Source organism: Syngnathoides biaculeatus, chromosome 10 (genome assembly GCF_019802595.1).
Source record: "Syngnathoides biaculeatus isolate LvHL_M chromosome 10, ASM1980259v1, whole genome shotgun sequence".
Classification (NCBI taxonomy): domain Eukaryota; kingdom Metazoa; phylum Chordata; class Actinopteri; order Syngnathiformes; family Syngnathidae; genus Syngnathoides; species Syngnathoides biaculeatus.
This window is the reverse complement of record NC_084649.1, coordinates 15,123,572-15,150,937: the sequence shown is the minus strand read 5'-3', so window position 1 is coordinate 15,150,937 and position 27,366 is coordinate 15,123,572. Positions and strand designations below refer to the sequence as shown.

At 43.4% G+C, this 27,366-nt stretch overlaps 1 protein-coding gene and 1 long non-coding RNA gene across 2 annotated transcripts in view; one reads left to right on the top strand and one right to left on the bottom strand.

Moving 5' to 3' along the window:
* LOC133508134 (potassium voltage-gated channel subfamily B member 1-like) overlaps window positions 1–27,366 on the bottom strand; it is a 42,249-nt gene that overhangs the window by 13,112 nt on the left and 1,771 nt on the right. The gene's annotated exons all lie outside the window — the stretch shown is intronic.
* Window positions 25,495–26,637, top strand: LOC133508136 (uncharacterized). Its single transcript, XR_009796992.1, has 3 exons — window positions 25,495–25,642; window positions 26,191–26,255; window positions 26,444–26,637. It is a non-coding gene; the product is annotated as an uncharacterized LOC133508136 (long non-coding RNA).

Here is a 27,366-nt window from a genome sequence, read left to right as displayed (position 1 = left end):
GATATTTAGCGATGATCGGACTGCACAAACGTATTGATTTCTTGCTGGCTCGTGGCCGAAAGTTAACCAGACTGTGTTTGCACGAAGATATGCCCTAAATTTGATTTTTAATACACGTCTCGTATAAATGAATGAGACGTTCTCCGCTAGCATAACATTGCTCCGTGTGAATGATTGAATGAAATCAGAAGCATGGCGTCTCTCTCAGTTAAGAATGTATTGTATTTAGAATCTATAATATATCGTTGATTTGAATGAAATGAGAAGCATGGAGTCTGTCTCAGTTCAGAATGTATTGTACTGTATTTGCCATTTTTACTGTTTCTCTTACGTCAGCGCACGTGGCGTGACGTCACTTCAGGAGGTGTGGTTAAGTGCCCTGTACGGAGGGGTCAAGTGGATTTTGACCGAGTGCTGGAACGGATAGTTTTTGACTTTCGAGGTTCTACACCAGGGGTGTCAAACTTACAAGCCACATTTTACTTCAGGTTCCCGTCGGAGGGCTGTTATGACTGTGAAACCATCAAAATCTTTAACTGCCTCATCAAATTTTAATATGAAATTTATGAACTCGTTTTGGAATCAGAAATTGAAAGTAATGGGTTTTTCAATTACTGTTGTTTGGTAACACAAAAACGCTTGTAATATCTCAATGTTATCATTTATGATATGACAATCTGAAATTTTGGTACAGATTTGAACAAAAATCATGAAAGTTGATACATATGATTTGCCTTTGCGGGCCACATAAAATCATGCGGCGGGCTGGATGTGGCCCCCGGGCCTAGAGTTTGACACCGGAGTTCTACACAACGTTCAAAAGGTGATTGGAGATGAGGCCGTTTAAGATTAATTCTATTTGTCCTAATAATAACCATCGCTCAAGAGGGGGAAACCATTAGTGGAGAAACGCCGACTGCCTTTTAGGATGCACAACTAATTTGTTAGTCGGCCACTGGCAGTTTAATTCCAGCAGGCAGCTGATTAAAAAGCTAACAGCGGTGCTCAAAGATTACATCAGACAACAAAGTTCATGACCGCAGCGAGAGAAAGTGATTGAGTTGGGTTGTACTACAAGACTGTTTTGCCAAAGAAAGATTTTTTTTTTTTTTTAAATTACAACGTCACCTGCCCACCTGAAGCTCGATCGTAACAGGACGGACACATCGTGCGGATCTGTCGACGGCTAAATTGGTCTCGGGTGTCACGGCGAGCCCGTTTGCTGTTTATCATAAAGAGCAGATGTCACGCGCTTGCTGTGACAAGATTACACGGGCACACAAGCGGAGGAAGCAGCACCGTGGGCAGCGCGTAATGCGAGAGGCGTGTGAGCGGCGATAGCTTAGCATCAGGAATACCAACCGAATCTCGCTTTGCAAGTTCAAGAGCGGGAAGGCTGCCGACTCGAGTCACGCGACTTGACTTGAGTCGGAATGGAGTCGCCACTTTTAGGGCGTGAGAGAAACGGGGACAGAGTGTACTTTCTTATCCCTGGCACTAAAACAAGAGATTATATGATGATGAAAAGACCTGAAATTGTAATTCATAATCAAAAAGATGATAACCAAAAGAACTGACGATTGTTACTTTTCTTGCTGGCCACTTCCGGAAATGCAAATTGGAGGCACCTCGAGGAAGATTCAGTGCAGCAGAAAATTCAGTTCTGAGGTCTCGGGTTCAATCCCACCCCTTCCTGTGTGGAGTTTGCATGTTCTCCCTGTGGCTGCATGGGTTTTTTTTTCCAGGCACTCCGGTTCCCTCTCACATCCCCCCAAAAAATGCAACATTAAATGGACACTGAAATTGCCCCTGGGTGTGATTGTGAGTGCAACATCGCCATGTGCCCTGCGATTGGCTGGCAACCAGTTCAGGGTGTACCCTGCCTCCTGCCCATTGACAGCCGGGATAGGCTCCAGCACTGCTGAGACCCTCGTGAGGATAAGCGGCTAAGAAAATGTATGGATGGACACATAGCTGCCATTGACACATGTGTTTGTGCTGCTTGGATCCCTCTGCGGTGTTGTATAGAAGCGAAATGAACCTAACTGGTCGCAGCATGCTAGACCCACCACACTCTCTGTCACCATGACAACAATTCACCATATTGTGGTTACAGTCCTGACTCAATGAGAGCCTGACAGAGCCCATTCGACATCTTTCTCTAAAGCTTCACATTAATGTGTGTGTATGTGTGTGTGCTTCTTTATGAAGCAATGATTAGAGACCAGCGAGACACCCGCAGCCAGATGGCGACGAACCGGGCTCCAATCAGAGCTCCCTAACGAGCAGTGGCAAGATGCGAGCACAAAAATGGTTGCCTTCGAAAAGCTTCCTGCTGCATCTCCTCTGCGCAGAGGCTGACTCCGAAGCCAGCCTGCCTTTCACCTACCAAGGAATGTATTATCATTTATATATATATTTAAAAATAGCGGCTCACCAACCACTCAGACAGACAAACCCCAAAAATAGTCTCGCGCTTTCAAGCTTCCAATTTGTATCTCAAAAGACACGTGTTTACTTCATTATAAGTACTAAGTACATAGTAGAGAAGCAAAATAGATGAACAGAATACTTTCACCTGTTGAATTAAATATTGACTGCCTATAATGGTTAATGAATTAAAAAAAAAAAATTTAGCTTGCTGGATGCCATCTTGCGAACCAGCTGGATCTGGTCTGGCTAGCCAGAACAGTCTGCCTGGAAAACGAGAGGCTCGTCAAATGCGAACACATGTACGTACATACAGGCGCGTCTCAATAAATATGAATATCTTCAAGAAGTTTTTCTATTACCAAAGTTTAATTCAAAAAAATAAATTTACATTTTGCATGGATGCATTAAACAGGAAAATATTTTTGAGAAGACCAATTCCTACCTAATTTCTGTATTCAAAATCATTTTTTCTGTTATCCATCCATCCATCCATTTTCTTAGCCGCTTATCCTCACAAGGGTCACGGGTGAGTGCTGGTACCTATCCCAGCTGTCAACAGGCAGGAGGCGGGGTACACCCTGAACTGGTTGCCAGCTAATAGATACTTTTCATTGACGTCACGCCGACCACGTGTTTTTGTTTACAACGCCATTTTGGACGGCAAGATCGTGCCTAGATATCATGGCTAGGAAGCAGTAAGTGTATACTGTAATGTTTTTGCTCCTGTTATCGTTTGATCTTTTATCTTGAAAGTCGAGGCAAACAGTCAACACTCACAATCACACCTCGGGGCAATTTAGAGTGTCCAATCAGTGTTGCATGTTTTTGGGATGTGGGAGGAAATCAGAGTGCCCGGGGAAAACCCACGCAGCCACGGGAAGAACATGCAAACTCCACACAGGCAAGTCTGGGATTGAACCCGGGACCCCAGAACTGTGAGGCCAATGCTTTACCAGGCGACCTACCATGCATCCCGGCATAATTAGTGTTTGTAAAATAAAATAATTAAAATGTGTTATCTGTGTTTGTGTTCAGAATGCGATTGGCTGGCAAGCAGTTCAGGGTGTACCCCGCCTCCTGCCCATTGACAGTTGGGATAGGCTCCAGCACTGCCGAGACCCTCGTGAGGATAAGCGGCTAAGAAAATGGATGGAGTCAGCACACTTGCAACTGCTTAAAGTGGGTAACCTAAAATACATTTCAGATGATTTATAAGACATTTCCTGACATTTTTTGGGGCATTTTCTATCAGAAGCTTAATGGTTTCATGGTAACACTGACTTGAGCTAACATTAGAACTGTTCATAATTCGCTCCACGTTGTTTAATCTGAAGAAAAGCTCACAAATAGTGGGCGTCCACCGTATAGCCGAATCATGGTTTCATCAGACCAAAACAAAATCTGCCAAATTGTTTATAGTCAGGTGCAGGCTTTGGGGGGCACTCCCCAGTCCCCTCTGATCACCGACAAAAGAAAACTGCCAAGAATACATCAGCTTTGCTGTCAAGCTGCACTTTTTATCTGCATTGTGAAAACAGTAAACCGGTTTGACACAAACCCACAGTGGGAATGGTGAACATATACCATCTCGAGTGTAACATAAAACTTTTTTTTTTTGATCCTGGAGGAGTAAAAAAAAAAAAAACAAAAAAACACCTGCTGTCTTCTAAGCCCTTCCTCTTAAATGATTCAGTGGAAAGGGAAGACCGAGAACCCACCTGACCAGACCACTGAGGACATCTCCTTTTGTGTACATGTCCGTGCGTGAGGCAGCCAGAGTACATGATGTCTTCCCCATCAATGCTGTGGCACGACTTCCCTGCTGTCCATCTTACTGCTGCACAAGTGAGTGACCGACCCTGGAGGCCGCTGCGCTCTCAGAATGTCTGCTTGGTGGAGCCAGGTCACAGATGCATAATGCAGGGAGGCGCAGACACACACACACAGCATAGCGACTAATGTATGCAGCTGTGGGGCGCAGCCACTTAAAGAGCTCATGGCAACCGACATCAAAAAGCAACCCATTTTTTTTTTTTTTTTATATGACACACCTCAGTGAAACGCTAAAAAGGTGTGCTCCAGTATTTTTGCCCTCCGAACTTTCAACGAAATGCAGTGGTAAGACAGGAGCACGTGAGAGGGATTTTTGACCTTTAAAAGACCAACAATCATTGTGAGCTGGCAGGAACACAACTCTTGAGCAAAATGGTGTAGGTCGAAATCTTCAAAAATGACACGGCATCATGAATTTCTTTGAATGGCAGCAGGACATATCCATATACTTTATCTGACTGAACATGCCCACCTCTCTGTCAAAATGCTTCGACGCAATAACAAGCCATCACATTGTCTTTCCTCTCTTACGTACTGGACACTGCATGAGATACACCTGCACGGTACAATGAGATCCACCACAGGAGCTCGAATGAACATTTTTAATTGAGCAAGAATGAAACTCAGAGAAGAGTCCCCCCGGACCAAGACCAAAGAATTCAATTTGGTTTGTGACTGCCTCAAAGTTCTGATGACCTGGGTTCAAATCTGGCCTTGCCTGTGTGGAGTTTGCATGTTCTCCCTGTGTGGCTCATACACACACACAGTTTTTGATAAAACTTCTCCCAACAGCTCTGGATGCATTTTTCCAGAGATTGCCAGACAAAACGGTTTTGTGGACTTCAGAATTCATTCCGCTGCTACCATTATGACATAGACAAGTGAGCCCATTCCAGAAGCAGCCATGCAAACCTAAGCCGTCACGTTACGTCCACCGTACTTCACAGATGAGCTTGTGTGTAAACATATCCTTTCTTTTTCCATACTTAAGCCTTTCCATCACTTTGTCGAGGGCAATCCCGGTCTTAGCAGTCTAGCAACCTTTGTTCAAAAACTTTTGTGGCCTTCACCCCTTCTCCCCAACACTCTGGAACTTGGCAAAGCATTTTGTAATTTAAAGAAAGTGTATCCCTCCTAATTCAAAAAACTAATCCGAAAAATATTTATCATTCAACAAGAAAATGACCCAAAACACACACAACAAAGAACTCCATCAGGCGGGAAAAAGTGGAAGTTCTGGGTACTTTTTTCTGGCGAAATCACTGGCCATTAGACCTTAACTCAAAAAATCTTGTATTTTACCTCCCGAAGAGGAGACAGAAGGGAGAAATCCCAAAAACAAACAAAAACTGAAAGAGCCTCCAATAAAGCCCTGGAAATGCATTTCAAAGAAAGAATGGGTTGAAGGTGTGATACAGTTTTTGCAAATATGGGTATATACAGTATATTATGTATTGCAAAGGCATGCCCAACACAAACAAAGTGAGGTAACGCATTGCATACAAACACTCATAAACAATGCGAACCCTTCTCATGGGGAGACTGCAGTGGAGCTCAGCTGATAGTTTCCATGGCAATGGGAGGTTGTTTAGCATTTGCGCAAGAAGTGCAGCAAAGCATTCACAGAAACAGGATGTAGTTAGCTACAGAAGTCGGTGACAAGTGAGGAGCTCGCAGGAGGAGATACCGTGTTGACTGTCGACACACACACACACACACACACACACACACACACACACACACACACACACACACACACTGTCATTGCAATTTCCTCTGGCTTCAGGGAGCCAATTTAACATTTGAGCTTGTCAGTTTCTAAATATCACTGAGAGTTTAGTCTGTCAAGTTGCTTCCTATTCTACGTTTGAGGCCGGCCCACTTTTTCAGTCAAATAACCTGGATTGGGGTTTTTATTTTGGAGACTTTGGAGCATAGTAGCAGGCAAAGGTTCACGTGTGCAGATTAGATGGGAAACAACAAAATGACTTTCAAGTAACTTCAGTCTCGTTTGAAATAGAATTACAGTAATGCTCCTCAGTTTTAGTAGTTCTTTTGTGCTGTTTTAAATTGTGGCCTCTTGTCACTTTACTTACCCAGCACAGCCACCCAAACAAGGCTTCAATTTTTTGCCACCTCATGCAACATCCATCCATCCATCCATCCATCTTCTTAGCCGCTTATCCTCACGAGGGTTACGGTGAGTGCTGGAGCCTATCGCTTCTGTCAACGGGCAGGAGGCGGGGTAGACCCTGAACTGGTTGCCAGCCAGTCGCAGGGCACATCAAGACAAACAGCCACACTCACAATCACACCGAGGGGGAATTTAGAGTGTCCAATAAATGTTGCAATGATTTTGGGTTGTGGGAAGAAACCGGAGTGCCTGGAGGAAACCCACGCAGGCACGGGGAGAACAAGCAAACTCCACACAGGTGGGTCCAGGATTGAACCCAGGTCCTCAGAACTGTGAGGCCAATGCTTTACCATCTGATCCACCGTGCCGCCCTCATGCAACACCGATAAGTAAATAATCTTACCATCTAAATCGGGAGTGTCAACTTATTTTTGTCGTCACCCACATTGGCGTTACCGTTTCCTTTAGAGGGCCGCTATGATTGTGAAACCATACTCCATAGTAAATGTTTCATGGCCTCATTATACGATTAAATATGTACAACAAATTGAGGGACAACTACTTTTGAAATCAGAAGCCAAGGAAAATCGTTTGTTCAATTGTTTGCAATCCCTCAATATTATTATTTATTACATATGACACTTTCAACACTTGGGGTAGACAGATTAGATGACATCTTTTGGAATTTTAATTCAATTAAATTTCAAGCCCGTAATATTTAGTGATCATAATACTCGTAGTTATGAATCAGTGCACGCTACCGACTTAGAAGCTGTGGCTAACGCCGGTTTGTTTTCAGTACACGTTACATGCAGCGCACATCTGGTGTGTGATAGTAAGGGGCGTGGCCTTGGTAGGAGACTTTAGGAGGGGATTCGGGATAGGTCAAGTGAGGCGACATTCACATTTTGCTAACAGTTTTAACACTGCAAACAAAAAATGTGTTACCATAATGTTACTCAAAAACATTAATTGATAGATAATATAAGAAGCAACAACTGGACCACACACAAAATGGCATGCGATTTAATTACCAAACAGTGTATACACTCGCAGTTTCACTGACAGTAAACGGGGATTTCCTCAGCACTAAATTACAGCTCAGACTTAAAGACCCCCGTGATGGAAAAAAAAAATGCTTTGTAAGCGTAAAGATGTGACAGGTTGGCTTTTGGAAGACAAATAAAACATTTATTGGGAGATGAACAGAGTGTGCCCGTTCTTCAGTGTGTTCCAAGCAAAGTGCTTCGCTCCAGTGTGGAATGACCAAACATTGCACTTGTGTAAAGTGAAAATGACACTGGCGGTAATTTGCAGGTGGAACAAAACCCTAAATTAGTACAGAGAAGAGTTCAATTGCGCATTGTCATCGTCTGCGTCCCGAAAAAGAGGGAGTGAGAAGGACGTTTGCTCTTGGAATTGCTTGATTCGGTGCAAGTAAAGTGTAGCACGACTACACACACACACACTTGTCTAATAATAATCATAATGAGTCTGTTTCCCAGGCACCGCATGCAAGTCGAGGTCACCATGAGAAGAAGCGTAAAAACACTAAAACACATGCCAGACTGGCGCTTGACACTGCGCACGCTGCTTCCATCCATTCAGGCTGCTGTAAACCGGCTGACAGTCAAGCACGTCTGCAGCCGATCGCGGCCATACATGGACACGCTCGACATACGCCGTCAGAACTCCGCTCAGAACCACAAAGTTGTCCTCGTGCCAAGATGTGTGCCCCCTACTAGGCACCTGATTCTCTCCAGCAACACGAGACTGTTGATACAAGTGACCAGGAAAAAAAATCCGACCACTTCTGTTGATCTCCTTTGCTCCATCCGCGACAAAACTTATTTTCCTATATTTGCTTCTACTTAAATATGGTCGGTGACTTACCTAAATTTTCTCAAAAAGCAGCCTCACCTCTAATAAATGCGTTACCAATAATAGATATGGGACAGTCCCTGCAGGCAAGAAGCCAAACTATGAATATCAATCCAAGTACACACTTAGCCTAGCCTAGCTCGATAACAAACAACGTATATAATCAATATTTGCGGAGAAGGTAATCACCAAACGTTAGTACTTACACGAAAAGCTACCTATGTTTCGTTTACGAGGACCGTGAGTACTTAGTAGGAAGTTGAGCAAGTAGAAACGTCAATTTAAACTAACCTATAAGCCGAAAGGAAAAGAAGAAGAAGACATTTTTCCCTCCATATAAAATCAAAAATGTGTAGTAGGGCTGTTCTATATCGGGCAAAAAATTACATTGTAATATACATATATTTTTTTTACATCTGGAGTATGTATTAGGATGTGAAATATTACACAATCAGTGTTGGTAAAGTTAATTTCCTACGCAAATTACTTCAAAGTTCAGGTCATTTTTCCAAACTCTTTTGCCCTTAATGTGCAAAGAAATACACAACACTGTATTACCAAAACAGTGAAAGGATATCGATAACTTTGGATTCCTGCAACCCTGGCTGACTACATTAACAAAATAATGTATGTGGTCTTGTATTACAAAAGAAATCAATTCCATATCATCAAAGTGTGATCGGACAGAATTTTAACTAAAGCATTCTGATACGAATAATAATAATAATAATTCTCCTAGTAATAAATTTTTACAATTATGTAGTGTATTAAAAAAAACATTAGTCTCATTTACACAATGTCTTGAAGGGTGCCTGCTTGGTTTAATTCTGAAGAGGAAAATGGGAAATAAAACAGGTATACAATTATTAATTGAACAAGTGAAATCATGTCCCTCTGCCGCTCACTTAGAATATTACTGTTGATTCACTGTATATTGCAGTACACCAACATCGCAGCATGTGACCTTTGCACACATGATGACACCTGGACAAACTATCGTGCTGCCCTAGTGTGTACTCGCATTTGTAAGTCATTTGCCTTTTTGAACCGCATCCAAGATTCCAAATACTGTAGTTTCACATGTCACGCTTGATTATCCAAGACTCGATTGTTAATCCACTGAGCGGCCAGTGCGCTCATTTTTAGAAAAGACGCCAGTGCGGGAGAGCTTTTAATTTGGTGCTGTTTTCTTTCTCGCAACTAATCCTCCTCCTTTGCAAGCAAGTGCATCTGCTGTCGTTGCACTGTGATAAATTGAAGAGCCGCAACAGAGAGAAATGGTCTTCCCCCCACATTGAGCTACAGCTGCATGTTTATGTGGCAGCACCCTGCTGTTCTCCCGCTGCTACCCCACACGTGGACGTCAGCACTGGAATACTAATGAAAGGAGACTTCTGCTCAATAATCCCAGCGCTTGATTGACCTCCCATATTGCAACACTCGATTTTCCGCAAAGTGGGAAATGCCCATGTCTGCGCGTCTCTTTTGTTTTTTAGTCATTTCAACCCAACTGTCTTCAGCACGCTTCCCTCATGCTCATTATTCACGTTCTAATGCATGACCAGTAAGTCGAGGTTGAGTGTTATGGGAAGAAAAAAAAAAGTCGACGTAATATCAATTGTCTGGAACATAATGTGCTTCCAATGAGTTGCCGCCATTTGTTCACAATGAGCCATTTTGCAAGCAATTCTAGAATAACTTTTGAACTCGAGTACAACAGTATCAGACCGTCATGAGAAAGAACAAAATTAAAGCAAATCCCAGGAGATTTGGCCCCCGCTCTTGTTGGCTTTATTGACAGAGGGAACATTTCCGAGGGATAACGCCCGAGAATTTCTGTCCAATACTGAATGAGATCCATACTGAGGGCTTGCGGGAGAGACAGTAATCCGGAAATGTCTCAGTTGTCAAAGTCCTGTTCTGCTTCAAACCTAAAATCTGATCCAAAAGTCGGATGTACTGTTAAATAAATGCCCTGAACTGGAACTGCTGTGTCTTCTTCATTTTTCAATGGTGTGCAATAACAATTTTTGTTTTCCAGTGGTGCCTGAAATACAAGCTTAATTCGTTCTGTGACCAAGCGGAAACACCATTAACCTATTCCAACCCCCGTTATTTTTTTCAATTAATTCTTCTTTTTCTTTCGGCTTGTCTCGATTAAGAGTCGCCACAGCGTGTCATCTTTTTCCATCGAAGCCCACCACCTGCATCTTCCTCTCTAACACCAACTGTCCTCATGTCCTCCCTCACCACATCCATAAACCTTCTTTTTGGTCTTCCTCTCGCTCTTTAGCCTGGCAGCTCCATCCTGAGCACCCTTCTACCAATATACTCACTCTCTCGCCTCTGACCATGTCCAAACCATCGAAGTCTGCTCTCTCTAACCTTGTCTCCAAAACATCCAACTTTGGCTGTCCCTCTAATGAGCTCGTTTCTAATCCTATCCAACCTGCTCACACCAAGCGAGTACCTCAGCATCTTCATTTCCGCTACCCCAAGTTCTGCTTCCTGTTGTTTCTTCAGCGCCACCGTCTCTAATCCGTACATCATGGCCGGCCTCACGACTGTTTTATAAACTTTGCCCTTCAAATGGCTCTGTGATATTTTAATTAAAAAAACAACAACATACCTTTTGTAGTCTGATTAAATACAATGTAAAGAAATGAAAGTTCTCAACACATTTTTTATTCAATTCAATGGATATTGTGCTGTTCATTTTGGCTTGTGTGTGCGAATATTAGTCATTCTTCACAGATAATAAATATGCCAGTGCGTACTTTTACTGTATGTATTATGTTATCTGTTGCCCCACCATTTGTGTTCAAATATCTTAATTACATTAAAACACAGAGACGTTAATGCTATTTGTTAGCCAGTTTACAGTTTTTAAATAAATCTCACAATAGTTTATTAAAAAAAATATTAAAAAATAATGAATAGAATATCTCATTTGTACCACGGTAAACAAAATACAATAAAAAGTAGTGTTTGAGCCTTGTAAGAGAAAGAGAAGCTGACCACTCCCAGGGCAGGCATGTAATGAAAGCTGTCAAGCTGTATCTTTATGAGACGTCTACAGAGTGACACGCCCCAAACTCTCCCTCCTGAGCCCCCTACGGAAGCGCTCGTGTTGCTGAGTCAAATTTCCCACTGACTTAACAGGTACATCACTGGGCTCAGTTTACAAGCGATCGATTCTCAGCTGGGGTCCGCCCCATGAAGGTGCTCGAGAGGCCGTCGTGGTCCAGATGTGGAACGGAGGATACTTTTCAGGAGCTTGGAATGCCTCGCTGTTATTCTCCTCCACTGCGGCCCACTTAGAGTAAAGCCAACGTAGCTATTATCTCGGTGGCCTATATCTCAAAGCAGCTAGTGGAAAGGTGAGGTTCTGGCGGCCGGTGGGCGGAGGCAAAGCAGAAATGAGAGCAGCGGGAGGCCTTTGACAGCAGACGGGGGAGCAGAGAGGCTCCCGAGGGTCGCTCTCTGGAGATTACTGTGAACCTGGTTGAAATTCTCTCGATCTTGCTCTGTGCAGCCAGAACAGCACTTCAGTGCTACAGTATGTTAGCCGCTTCATTAGGTACACCTGCATAATCATTCCAGTACACGAGCCATTTCCCCGAAATAGCGGAATAGCCAGAATAGCACTCCCTAGCATGCAGACCTCTGCCAAGTCAAGAGCGTGCCAAGAATGAGGTGGTAGATTGTAATTACTGCACAAAAGACAGTGATCACAGTCCAGTGGGGCCCTTGGATAAGAGTTTAATCCGTTCTGTGTTCAAATCGATGTTTCTGACAGACCAGTCTGGTCACACCCTAACTACTTGGTCAATGAGGGGCACAGGGGGGTCTGGCCCCCCAAGAGCAGCCACTGCGTAAGACTGAGGTCTGAAAAGCCACTTTTTAAAAATATTTTGGACTTGTGCTTTGAGTTGTTGTCCTAACACAGATTGAGCAAATTTTCATCCAAGCTGTCTCTGTACATTATTGCATTCATATTTCCCTCAAACCTGACTAGACTCCCATTTCCGGCCCAGGTCCTGAGCGGTGCCTCATTTCCTCCAAACATGATGTCTGGCATTCATACCCAAGTTCTATCTTTGTCTCAGCAGCCCCAAATACGCCTGTAATCACTTACACCATCTCTTCACGCGCCTCACTGGCAGCCGCCATGCTTGTCAATATAATTACAAGAAGGCAATTTGACTTGCGCTTTAGTTACTGCACTGGACGGGCATCATTCCAACAATATCAGCATGTGAATAACACAGCAAGGTGGTCTACGATGTTACGCCACACACGGATAATTGTTTGTTGCTTTGTGATTGTGGTGCAAGCCTGCTGAACTTTACATTTGTTTGTGTGTGTGTGTTTTATCCAACATCCATCCATCTTTGACTCATCCAGGGTGGGGCAGGATAGGAATCATCTTAAGCAGGGAAGCCCAGTCTTCCCTCTTCCCAGCCTCTTCGTGCACCTTTCCCAGGGGCAGCCCGAGGTGTTCCCACACCAGCTGAGAGTCACTCCAGCGTGGCCTGGGATTTCCCCGGGGTCTCCTCCGGGTGAGATGTGTGTGCAAATCCACAGCGATAGGGAGGGGTCCTAACCAGATGCCTGAGCCACCTCGTCTCACTGCTCTCGATGCGGAGGACCAGCGGCTTACTTTTCATCACGCATTTACTGTAAGCTCCGAAACTTTTCTTGCTTCAAGAGAAAAATAACTAACGGTACACATGAGCTTTGTGATGGACTAAAATTTGTTAGCATACGTATTCAATAATGTTTTATATGCTATATAAGTGCGATCTGAATACAGTACTTGCAGGGTGGGAAAAGTTTCATTGTGAAGGTTGGTCTGTAACACTCTCACCAAACATCTATTAACTAAAAAGTCTCTTCTTGTTAGTTTTAAACAGAAGCAATGATGACCCAGAAAAGGCCCCCCCATCCAACCCTCATCCTACAACATCACGTCTCACTATCTCTCTCTCGCCCTTATACTGGCTATACTGTATAATTCTTTTTATCCATATAGAGGCTATTATCTATTCTCATTTTGTGGTCGGCAGTCTACTTAACATGCAGCCACAGTTGATGTGTCACCTTACTGCTGACTCGATGGTGCCTCGGTGGATCAAATTGTGCGTCTGAGAAGCTTCAGAAGTCCATTTGCTGTGTTCCATCAAGAGAAACTCAAAGAGCCATTAGATGAAAGCACAGCAGCTCTTCAGTAACAACTAAAGCAGGCCCAGAAAGAACATTTGAACTATATTGAATGCTACTCTTGAACCGTGGGCCTAAAATGCTGTTAAAATACGACAGTACCTATATTATGTGCACCTTGAGAGGCACAATGAGAGGTGTATTATTAAAATGTGTTTCTGGCCGTCGGACTGTATTTCATCTCACAGCAAGATAATTTGATTATGTTTTGTGCAGAACTGTTTGAACATGATGCACATCTTTGAAAGGACAGATTTTTGTTCTGCATGGATACCTAAAGTATCAGGTACCTTTATGTAAACAAGTTTCAAAATTATAGTTTCATCGAGTGGTCAATAAGCAAAATAAATAGATAAACAAATAAAGCCATGGAATACTTTTTTGCTCCCTCATTAAGCTATATGTGACCATCAAAATATTGCAAACAGCTACAACGTTTAATGAAATGAGGAGTTTTCTTTCCCATTCATGAAAATTCGTTGATTTTATTGCTGGGATTTTCCCATTGTCACCAAAAAATAATAATAATTGCATCCTCTGGCGGTATCGCTCAACACCGAACATCATCAGCTTTGTAAAGGCAAAACCTTTAAGACAGCTCTGAGATGAAATTGCGTAAATTGAAATGAGAGATGAGCGTATTTCACATTTGATGTGATGTAATACATTCATAACAGGTTCCAATAGTCACAAAGAATCCACTACTTTCCATCAACGTGACTGCGTCTATTTAAGGCAGGCAGGGGAGAATGAGTGGGAACATTACAGGCTGCCAAAAAGAAAGCTACAGACAGGGTGGGAAAAAGGTGTGTTTTTGTGGGGGATACATGTGAGAGAAAGTATATTTATTTATAGAAGGCCCTTGGGAAAGGAGTGCAAAGGTAGGGAGCTTGTTGGGGCTGCGCTGGGTGCAACACTGATGTGCCGCACAGGGATGAGCAACATCCTCATCGCTATGAACAGTCGTGCTTTTTCACCTTGTCAAATTACAACAAAGAGCCTCACGCCGAGATTTGGACACTTTTCCCCAAAAACTCATCTATAATTCACACAATGACAAGAGCGCTCGCTCGGTGGACCGCCAAGGCCAGAGAACGACGCCAGACAGCGGTAGATTCCTGCTTCATTGTTGAGCAGCTTGTGTTAGGCGGGAAGAGAGAATGTGCAGCACCCCAAATTGTCTCTTAAAAAAAGAAAATTGGGGGTTTAGAAAATACAAAAATTTCCAAAAAATCAAACTCCTCTGTCGGATTTATGGAAATCCAGTGAAGGGGGTTTTCAGTTATGCTGAAAATATATATATTTTTTACAATTCCCTATATTATTAATTTAACTGTAAATTTACCACAAACTATGATCCCGAAACAGTATATGATACACATGTGATTTTATTTCAAAAGAATATACTGGAAATGGGCGGCACAGTGGTTCAACCGGTAAAGTGTTGGCCTCACAGTTCTGAGGTCCCTGGTTCAATCCCGGAACTGCCTGTGTGAAATTTGCATGTTCTCTCCTTGCCTGCGTGGGTTTGCTCCGGGCACTCCGGTTTCCTCCCACATTCCAAAAACATGCAACATTAATTGGACACTCTAAGTTGCCCCTAGGTGTGATTGTTAGTGCGGCTGTTTGTCTCCATGTGCACTGCGATTGGCTGGCAACCAGTTAAGGGTGTACCCTGCCTCCTGCCCGTTGACAGCTGGGATAGGCTCCAGCACTCCCCACAACCCTCATGAGGATAAGTGGCAAGGAAAATGGATGGATGGATACTGGAAATGTGGAAATACATGCACATGTTGGAGATGCTTCATAATTCTACTAACAACCCGGGCTAAAATTACCTCTGAGCAAACATATTAACTCTCAGTCGAGATGCATCTGTTCAACAATACTTCCTTTACACCAATCACTCCTGCCCCATTTGCTAGGGCTTTAGTGCCATCTTATGTGAAGCATAAGAAAACACGTGAACGATGGGATTCTTAGTGAATAGCTGAGATATCCATCCATCCATTTTCTTATCTGTTTATCCTCACAAGGGCCGCAGGTGTGCTGGAGCCTATCCCAGCTGTCAACGGGTAAGAGGCGGGATACACCCTGAACTGGTTGCCAGGCAATTGCAGGGCACATGGAGACAACACCCGCACTCACAATCACAATTAATTTAGAGTGTTCAATTAATGTTGCATGTTTTGGGGATGTGGGAGGAAACCGGAGTACGCAGAGAAAACCCACGCAGGCACGAGGAGAACATGCAAACTCCACACAGGGAGAGCTGGGATTGAACCCGGGTCCTCAGAACTGTGAGGCTGGCATTTTCCAGATGAACCACCGTGTCACCTATCTTAGAATACGTTTCGTTAAAATGTGAATTTGGGAATCGCAAACAACATGTGAGCGTCTTGCTTTATATTTGTCCTTTTCATGCACTGTTTTTATTGAGTGACTCACTTTGGCCAGGTTACTCACTTCTTTGGGAATTAGAACAAGTGGGCGGACATGATGCAGAAATCAAACAGAGCTTCCCAGTGGTGGTTTCCCATTATAGGCAGAAACAATCCCTGCGTTTGAGCACTGCAGATGCCTCCGTTCTTTTTTATTATTATTATTATTTTTTGCTCATATGATGCTATCGGCTTGTGCTGTTTATTTGAAGTGAGGACGGAAGCTTTCGCCCCACTCCCCAAGCATACCAGGACTCCCCTGAGAATGCAAATATCCCAAATATGTTGATGACCTCGTATTCATTTCAGCTGAACTTTTCATACGTCAATAGTGAGAAGCATCTGATGACTTCACTCTCCTCGTACGTACCGCCAGTGATGTCGCCGCCGTTGCTCAAGTGATGTAAAGCGACACGTTGGCAACAAGCGCAAGGTGACACAGATTTTTGCTGTCTAGCGTGTCAGATGTGAGGTCTGGTGTTAAGTTAAGTTGGTCCGAGGACGTTTCGGGTATTAGGTTCTGGATCAAGTTCAGGCGGTAATTGTCGCTTGTCAGCCTGACAGCAACTGCATGAATAGAATACTTAATTCAAGAGCATTGTTCCATTAAACAACAATGCATGGTAACATGAATAATCAAATAATCTGGTATAGCCATTATGACTACCCTCATTGGTATTTACCTGATGCTGTATCACAGTATACTAATGTGTACCAACTAAACAGGCCCAGATTTGATAATAAATGAATATAAGTTGGAGAAACTTATCATTTTTTTAGCGGTTGTTTTACTGTTTTGGTGCAGTGGTGCGTCGTGTGATTTTTCCAATATAGAATACAGGATGTGCCTTGGCTCAAAAGGTTGGGAAACATCGGTGCAGACATATCAATGGACACCTCAGTTTCGGTCTACCATGGAGACATTTCAAATGAAGCGAGGCACACCACGCTGAGCGAGCAGGGAAGACGTAGGGCAAGCGGAGACAGCGCCAACGTCCGCTGCCCGAGCCAAACAAAACACTTTTCTACTGCAGAATCCGTGCGTGAGGTGACGGCTCTGCTCGTGGAAAACGCTCAACCAGTTCTTTTGTTCCGCTGTCACCGGTTGATGACAAGTTTACCTTAAAGCGTGTTCTACATTCTGACTTTTGTGAAGAAGTGTCACACATCTCATCTTGTGTAAACTCTGCGATGGGTAGAATGCAATGAAATGGTTTTGTGGAATTCGTCTTTGTCGCGTCTTGGAGAAAAATGGACCTTTCCAGCCTCAGACTGCCGCAAGCATCAGCGCGCTTGCTTTATCGTGCAATGGCTTCAGTGGACTCAGTGGAAACTTCCGCTTTCCACTGACCACTTGTCATCCCACATCTCCCTGAGTGATGCGCTATCCCTGACGGGCCCATCTAAATAATGAATGAAGCCTTGCAGCAAAGTAGCCGTGTCTTTAGCTCCTCGTCTTGTTTGACCCCTGACCTTTTTAAATGTCAGCCGCCTAAACTCACAGCCGTACCGAAGATTGACCGCGCGGACCAAAGTCTGATAAGAGATGGCTCTAAAAGCAAAGTGTGGCTTTTGTCATCTGTCAGAAAGAGATATTGAACTGGGGGGGGTCGGGGGGAGTGCTTGCCCACCTGTGTGTGTGTGTGTGTGTGTGTGTGTCTTTTCCCCAGGTGGCTGACACGATAAGCTCATGTCATGTAGTACATCACCACTCTCCATGGCAACCGTAGAGCAAATGCAGGTTGCAGGGGCTAACGGTCGCCAACTTCCAGCTGCAACACAGGCTCCAAATGGCTTCTCTAAGAATCATTTATAGGGCAAGGACCTTTGGCAACTTATGAAGACTTTGGAATTCAATTAATTCAACTGGTATGTGCGAAATGTTGGCCAGCACGCGGTGGCGCGAACATTTCAATGGGGCATTTTGCACCCTCCTTGAAGAGGAAACTTGTAATCTATGCGAGCAGAGCTATAGCCAACTTTCCACTTTCAAAAGAATTTGTCTCAATTTCCTTCTAGCCACCCATCGATCTGTTAGTTTTCAGGACTGCTTTCTTAAATTTTGTCAAGTACAATACCAGGACAGTCATTTTTAAAATATCAACCTTGTAATTGTAGAAGCAGGTGTTTCCTGAATCTAAATATATGATATTTCAAGAATATCTACATCTGTGTCTATTAGCCTTGATGAACTGGAACAGCTTTGTAAAGAGGAAAAGTCCAAAATGTGTCACGATCGTTGCGCACAAGTGATGTGCAAGACAGGAAATGTTTGGTTGAGGTTATTGCTGCTAAAACGTGAAAGGGGTGGGGGGGTCAACCAATTATTATATACTACCGTATTAATGGCTTCCCTCCTCTCCCCTGTGATTGTCTACCTGGTTAATGTCTAGTATGAGTTTAACTAGACTCAGTTTGTATATTCTTGATGAAGATCATTCTATATTTCTCACAAACTAATGCAGAAATGCAACAATTTCCACCCATCCATCCATTTTCTTCACCGCTTATCCTCACAAGGGTCGCGGGGAGTGCTGGCGCCTATCCCAGCTGTCAACGGGCAGGAGGCGGGGTACAGCCTGAACTGGTTGCCAACCAATCGCAGGGCACATCAAGACAAATAGCCGCACTCACAATCACACCAATGTCCAATTAATGTTGCATGTTGTTGGGATGTGGGAGGAAACCGGAGTGCCCAGAGAAAACCCACGCAGGCATGGGAAGAACTTGCAAACTCCACACAGGTGGGCCCGGGATTGAACCCAGTACCTCAGAACTGTGAGGCCAACGTTTTCCAGCTGAGTCACCATGCCGCTGGAAAAATTTTCATTGGGTTCATATACTTTTTTTCCCCCTCCCACTGTATCTACTACATTGACATAAAGTGACAATTATGTTGCTCTGCTGTTAAAAACTTCTTAAAAATATGTGCCTTGGCTGAAAAAAGTTGGGAAATACAGAATCAACCTAATATGCTTTTTTTTTTTATGTAGGGGGAAGACAAAGTACCTTAAGAAAATCCACACATGCACACAAACGCGTAAACGTCATTCTGGAAGATCCAGGGTTCAAAACCTTGAACCTCTGAATTGTAAGGCATGGCAGACATGCCAAACACTTGTCCACTGTGCTGCCATGAAAGGTAAACACGTAGGCAGACAGATACAAACAATGAAATAGACATCAGAGTGTGTAATCCTCCACAGTACGCACTTGATGGTGTGCTGTTGTTTATTGATGCGCGGCCCCTCTCCTCCGAAAGTAACTTTCCATTAGTGTGTTTCTTCACGCTCATCAAACGCCATCAAAGGCATGCTTACGATCAATAATGCTAATGTCTCTGCTTTGTGCGCTGCTCCATTAGTCTGCGTTTGCCAATACACACTGCTGATTGCATCCAGATGTAGTCGCACAATTATGATGAAGAAAATAAAAGATATCCTCAAATGCCACTAAATGTAGAAAGACTCTGTAGAAAGTAAGATTTCTTCAGTGCTCAACAAATATGTTGGACCACCATCCATGGAAGATTTATACAACAGCTGTCTTCCCAGGCCAGCTGAGAGATGTAGTCTCTCCAATGTGTCCTGGGTCGTCCACAGGGGTCTCCTCCCAGTGTGACGTGCCCGGAACACCTCATCAGGGAGGCGCCAATGGGGCAACAGTATCAGGTGCCCCAGCCACGGCATGCAGAGGAGCAGCGACTCTACTCCGAGCCCCTCTCGGATGAACGAACTTCTCACCTTGTCTCTACATATAGAGCAGCGCGGTGTCTGTGTAGAGTTCACATGTTCTCCCCATGCCTGCGGGGGTTTCCTCCCCCATCCCAAAAACATGCAACATTAATTGGAGACTCTAAATTGCCCCTAGGTTTGATTATGAGTGTTTCTGTTTGTTTCTATGTGCCCTGCGATTTGCTGGCGACCAGTTCAGGGTGTACTTCGCCTCCTGCTCGCTGACAGCTGGGATAGACTCCAGCACTCCCGCGACCTTCATGAGGATGAGGGCTCAGAAAATGGATGGATGGATTTTTCTCATCATTGAGCCATGAGTTTTCATCCATCCATTCATTCATTTTCTTTGCCGCTTATCCTCACGACGGTCACGGGTAGTGCTGGAGCCTATCCCAGCTGTCAACGGGCAGGAGCCGGGGTACACCCTGAACTGGTTGCTGGCCAATCGTAGGGCACATCGAGACAGACAACAGCCGCACTCACAATCACACCTAGGGGCAATTAAGAGTGTCCAATTAATGTTGCATATTTTTGGGATGTGCGAGTAAACCGGAGTACCCGGAAGAAACCCACGCAGGCACGGGGAGAACTTGCAAACTCCACACAGGCGGGGCCCGGATCGAACCCGGGACCTCAGAACTGTGAGGCCAACACTTTACCAGCTGAGACACCATGCCGCCTGAATTTTCACTTTATGAATATTATTAAAAATAAGTACAGTTCATTACTTATACAGAAAAAAAGTGTTTTCGAGGTTGAATGCCTCAGATAAGCTTAATGAACCATCTTAAATCTGCATATAAAAAGTTTGAATGAAACACTTATCTTAGTTCGGACAAAATTAAGCTTATATTTCAGAAAAAAAAACACCTTCAAAAGATACAAAAATACATTTTTTGAAGCAATAATCTAAAGTATAAAACTGTTTCTTGGCAATGTTGCTGTTGGACTCAAAACTTCTCAAGCCTTCACAAAAAAACCTTTCCAGATTTTTAGCAATAAACGGCATCAGTGAGTTTTCATATTTTGTCACCGTATCACAAAAGGACTTCAGCGCATTGAGAGAGAAGAGCCCATGGAAATATTTTTGAATGCATTAATTGTTAATTTCCATCATTGTCAACCACGGAGATTTTTACAAAGTGCCCATTGAAATGCAAGCGAGTCCACTTCAGTAAGAAGACGAGGAGAATGGAGGACAAACGAGAGAACCAGAACGATGAAGAACACGGAACGAAGAGCTAGAGGTGTTGCTTGCGTCTTACTTTTCGCAAGTGTGTGCAGCCATTGGCCGACGCACACGGCCCAGCGACCGGTCGGGCCAGCTGGGAGTCAGTGGTGTGCCATCGATTGATGCTATTTCAAGGCAAGCGATGGTGTCACCCGGCAACACGCTCATAAAGCACACCCTGTTGGCTTGTCCCATGCCTGCTTATTAATAGTGGAAGCTAGCGAGCGGAAACTGTTTGCTCCATTACTCGCCGCCACAGAGATTGTACCGTTACACTGGGATGGATCTCTGTGACACAGTACTACATGCAACGGTACTCTTCTCGGAAGTCACACATCCGAGAGGCTCGCTAATGGCCGGTCGGGGTGTGTCCTCGCTCACGCCGGCTTGCCGTACAACTTAATGTCTCCGCCATTGATCCCCCCACCCCCCCACTTCCCATTTTCACCAAAAAGGCTTCACAACCCCAACGGGACTTTTGGAGCGAATGGTCAGCAGGGAGCAGCACGCAGCGGTTCGCTCGAACGCATCTCGGACGACACGAGCTACGAAGTGCTCAAAGTGCAGTCCATCGGGCATATCAGATGTGCGGTGAGAAGGACGGGAAGCCGCCTGCAGTCATGGCTGAATCTCCGACGGGAGAAGCTTCTCCGGCAATTAGGAGAACGAGCCTCAGGCACGTAAAGAATGTCTATTTTTTTTTTTTTTTTTTTTTTTTACAGCTCGCTCTTCGTTTCTGGTCCAAAGATTGTGAGAGGAGGGGAGCACGGAAAGGCCTCAAGGAGACATGAATTCTGATCCTTTGAAAAAGTCCCGAAAGTCTCACTAAGCTCTTCTCTCAAAAATGATAAAAGGGCCAAAAAGGCAAAAATTCTTCAGAAAGTCACATACAGTGAAATTCAGAAATTTGTTATAGTGTAAATACATTATATATGTTTGAAGATAATTACTAAGATTGTGCCGAGACTGAGAACTATGTAGTTCTCACTTGCGGAGTCTCTCAGTCTCAGTATTTTTCCAGATTGTCAGCTACTACACGCAGCACCGCTAACGCTAACAGTGTGATGTACATTAGTCAGTCTACAAGTCAATGATTGCAGATATTACTAGCTCAGCTCCAATTTATCGGTTTACATGTTTTTTTTTTCTAGCATTTATAAGCCCAAACATCAAATGTGGTGTGGCTAAAAGACAAATACTTGCTCCAGTATCAGGAAGACTCAACGTGTGATTTTTGTGGCCATAGCCTGTGAAAATCATTTGTCCGCAGGGGATTGGTAGTTTTGCTATTCTAGGACAGCGCAAGGGCTGCAAATGTATTTAACTTTACAAACTTTCTTTGCTTGACCACCCCCAACACCCCCCGTGCGTGCCAAGCGTTCTTTTTCACGAGGAACGCGAGCACATCAGAGTAATGTTCTTTACTGTTCAGTGAGCGCCGCGGAAAAGTGGCCATTTGGGGCCCGATTTTTGGGACGGCGTTCATTTCCGGGGAGCGGCGGCCGCTCAACGCTTTGCGACTGAACTGCTTCCGATCAAACCAACCATGCTCAGTCCCGCACAAACTGTACTCAGAACATCTCGCAGCTCAGAAATAAATGAATAACAACAGACACTTAGCATGTACAGTACCGCAGCAACAAGAGCTGATCTTTTATTGATGCGCTGATTACCTGCAAGTTTTCCTAAAGCCCATATTGTTTGTTGAATTATTTAGTGGGCAGGCCCGAGGTGGATCAGCAGAGCAGACTCAAGTGGGCATAAAACTATTCAATAACGCCTCAACACTTCAAAGCAGGAAGTCATGCGATCCAACGCGGGGGGGGATACGCGGCGTTCTTTGATGCTGCTTCGGTGCGAGAACGGCTCGGCCGAGTGAGAGCGATCCCGTCACTTTATATCTTATACTGGATCGGCTTGACGAGACACGTGGGGTTATATACATTCTGCATCATACAGTCCTTCTCTTCCTGGCATCAAGCGAGTCCTTATTAATGGGCAATTAAAATTTCATCAGCACTGAAAAATAAATGAGGCAGAGACAGTGTTTGGGAACAAGCCTTTGCAACACGTCAATTAAACAATAACACCTTTATGTGCCACTGTGTAACTTTTGTTCCTTCACGGAGAACTAAATCATGAGCCAGTCCTCAGCACGTTAGGCTCATCGGGCGCGTCATGAGCTGCCGATTTGAACTGCAAACATTTCCAGGAAACAGGACAAAGAATAGTCGGTCACGGTCCTCGGCTTTGCTTTAAAAGTGCTTTGTGAACAGCAGCAGAGTAAATGTCTGAGCATGTACGGTATTTGCTCAGGTGAGTGACATTGCAATCAAGATAGTTTTGAAAAAGACACCTGAGCAAAGAAATACGGGAGATCCGAATACGAGGTCGAGTGGTAACATTGAGGAACAATACGCTTGTACAGAAGACTGCGAAAGCTACTTATGAATTGAAATTTGAAGTTCATGAACCGCCATTGTATGAGCGGATGAGATTTTACCTCCATGAGTTCAAATACTTTTATCGTCTTCTCCTTTACATTCAAATATGCCTTTTCCTGTTAATATCCGGTCTCTTGTGGACTTTATATGGAACCACTAAAAGCTAACGCAATAAGTAGTAATTTATCTCATATTATTGTTTTTCTCCAGTCAAACTCTCCTAATGAGCTTCGGAGATAGCATCGATTTATTAGCATCCTCCTTGGCTAACCATGCTAAATCCCATCTATAGTTACGGATAGTTCATAGTATGCGTTTGGTTTTTCCCACTACACCTGTTGGATTTTACGTTACGTTTATTTCCATAAAACAGTAGCCGAATGTTGTCATTTGTAAGTAACTAATCTCCGCTTGTTGGTTTATTTCAACCTTACCCAGCTAACATTGGGCATTCTTCCACGGTCCACTTTCATATTTACTCCAGTTTCTTTCCGGCATTTGCTTCTACAATCAAGCACATGATCGTTAGCGATACCTGAGATTTTAAACTTTAAAAAAAAAAAAAAGTAATAAGCAGATGTGGAGAAAAGTACTGACACTCAGCACTGGAGTACAAGTACAGACAATTGTGCAATGAATAAATAAACTATTGATTCAACTCCTGTACTGTAGTGGAAGTAAAAAGTTATTTTTTTTTTTTTAAATTACAACTGGAAGAAATACTCCAATTCAAGGAAATGCATGAGAGAGTGCTTCAGTCGTCCTGGTATTTAAAACCACCACTGCTGATAATTAAACGTATGCTCTGTAACTAAAATTAAACGCATCAGTGATCTCTAGGGGGAGCGGCGGGGCAGCAAGTGTCACCGAGACAGCAATGTGATCTATTTAGATGAAAAAAAAAAAATCATAATTAGGAGCTACAGTATATGTACAAGGTCAGGGATAGCCCAGGTTATCCCTATAGATGAGCTCGATAAATTATGCAGGAAACTCCGTGCACGGAGGTGTTTGAAGCTTCTTCCGGTCTTGTTTTGACCGCGGTGTCTTGTTTCGGGAATACTGAGAAGCTCCGCTCTCTTGCGGACACGTTACAATGTACGGCGCAGCCAATGATGCACGGTCCAACTATCAGTCCGAGTAACAGTGTGGAAAAAAAATAAGAAAAAAAAATCAAAGGCCGACGGGCCGACTCAAGGAGTGTTGCACGGAATATCTAAAAACCTTCCTTGGGTACGCTCCCTGCTGAATGTGGAGGACAGTAATGAAAAGGCCAACCTCTGCGAACGTCCAAACTCACTGAGCTCCCGCAATGGTAATAAGGAGCAGGGTCTCGTGAATCCATATTTTAATTGAGAACGGCTTCCCAGAGTCTATTAAGCGCGGCGTGGGCCGAGAGCGTGTTAATGAGCGGGATGATTGAGGAGGGGACAGAAAGGAAGCCGGCGTAATGAAGACGGGTGCGTCTATAAATACGTGACATTAAATAAACAAAAGGCGCCAGCCGTTCCATCGCCAAAAACAAGCGTTCATTAATAACCCGGAAAGATGCTCACACACACTATAAACAAATCCAATAATGAGAGACAATGAAAGCTGTCATATATTAATCTAAAAAAAAAAAAAAAAAAAGCACCATTTATAAAGGGTTTTAATTGACTTCCAAAAGTGGGAGCAGCAAGATGTCTGGCCCTCCAAGGGAAAGACAGCTGGGAGACATTATTGATTATCTATAGCACAAAATTAGTTCTCCAAGCCCATATGAAACGGAATAAGTTGTACTTGGAGAATTATTTTTCACTTTTGAGTGTAACCTTTCTTCTTCTTTTTTTTTCCTCATTACTTCTCCCTCCTGCAGCTCAAAGGAACAGATGAAAAGCACCAATTCAGGCAAAAGGAACGTCAGACTGTTCGTCAAAGCGCAGAGATTTATACCCTCGAGAAGGAAACTGAAATATGCCCTCCCACCCCTCCTTCTCTGTCTTAACATTAGACACCTTCATTCCACATGATGGAAAATAACTACACCCACTGGATCCATCTAACGACATCCAATATAAGAAATGATGGGCATTTGATTGGACAGTGTTTCCTTCAAAGTTCACAATCAATTAATTAAGTCAATGATTTTCTCCCATTAGCTGGCAACCATTCCAGGGTGTGCCCCCACCTCTTGCCCAGTCAACTAGGAAGGGCTCCAAATGGATTGTTCTGAGCAATGACGTAGAATAGAAACTAGACTGAACACTCTGCATCCAACATTGGTTCCGCCATGGTCAAAAAGCAAGGTAAACAATACACATATTGTTATGGAAAACGATGCGATAAATCTATATACTTGGCATGTTTTGGTTCATTACAGACAGAAATATAATCTAAAAATTTGCAGCATGCCCAGGAAGGTTGAAAAGATACATTGACACATACATATGTAATGGGAGATACAGACCTTCATAATATTGTAATGATATATTCACCACATTCATAATTCTAATAATTAATTATGAAGTTTGAACTGAAACCCACTAACCGGTGAAAAGTTTCTTCTTTGCGATTGCTTGCACGGTTTTGACAGCTAACAGCGCAACAAGAATGAACCATATTGACACCAAAAAAGCTAAACCAAACGTATTCCAATAATATGTTTCACAATGTACAATTATAAGGATATCAAAGGATGTTAACTTTCACGTGAAATAGTACCCAAAGCAATGTTTTGCCCTGACCGGAAGCTGAATGCGAATTGCAATGTGAAGGGGTCTGTGCGTAGTCTAGATTTTATTCTACGTCCTTGTTTCTGAGCTAATAAATGTGATTGTAGCTAAACTTTCTGCAGCTAACGAGAAGTTGCTCTTCTTTTGATGTCGTAACAGTGAGACGGAATCCACAGCGCCCCATGTGGTAGGAGTTAAGTGCTGCACTCTATTTGTCTTACATTGCATTACAAAACATTCATTGATCAATCATTTGACCATAACCTGGGAAGGCTGACTTTACATAGATAACAACACAGATACTGATTCAAAAATAAGCTCAATTTTTCACTGGTACTTTAGATGATCCATTTTCCATTCAATTGTCCTGTCCAGGGTCACGTGAGAGCCGGAGCCTATCCTGGCTGACTTTGAGTAAAAGGCGGGCTCCATCCTAGACTGGTCAGAATTCTCCAACGTCCAGTTGATGACTTAATGGCAAATTTGAATGTAATCTAAATAAAACGTTCCAGTATGTGTTATGTCAATTCTTCGTTTACATACGGCGGTTATTGTGATATTTCTTCAATGTTTTTCATCCAGTATACACTACCATTCATGTATGAATAAATTCCATCATGGTGATAAATATTTTCAGTATTTCACTTATCTTAGTGAACTGTATTAAATATGCAGTTATGTTGTCAATGGAGTTCAGTTCTACTCCAGTTTCCTCTCCCAACGTGCAAACATGCATCTTGTGTTATTTGAGCACTTTAAATTGCCCATAGGTGTGAATGGTTCTTTGTTTACACGTGCCCTGTGATCAGCTGGCGACCAGTTCTTTTAAACCTTAAAATTGAAATTCTCGAATAAGTGGGGGATAAACTGTCAATAAACTTTATAACAGTTGGTTCCCCCAAAAAATGGTCCAAAAAAACAAAAGGGGAAACAATGAAAAAACTAAAGAAAACCAATTTTTCATCGGTGAATCACCCAGTACCAAACCGCGAGTATCTTGTATAAACATTTAATGACATTTTTGCTGGGTTGCGTGACGTCAAACATTTTCAGTGTAAAATATAGCTTGGACTCAACTCAAAGGTTGTGAGATACTGCTATTGATATTGTGATATTTCATCATATTTGTCACCCAGTGAGTGCCACAAATTGTACCGAGAGGCCTTTCAGTATTTTTTTGGACTAGAGTGAAACGTTGCAATTAGCACGTGTTGTTTTTGCTCACAAACGCCAAAACATTCCTGTTTGAATGGAACGAGTGTGACAGCACAAGAGCAGAATAATTTACGTTAACGACC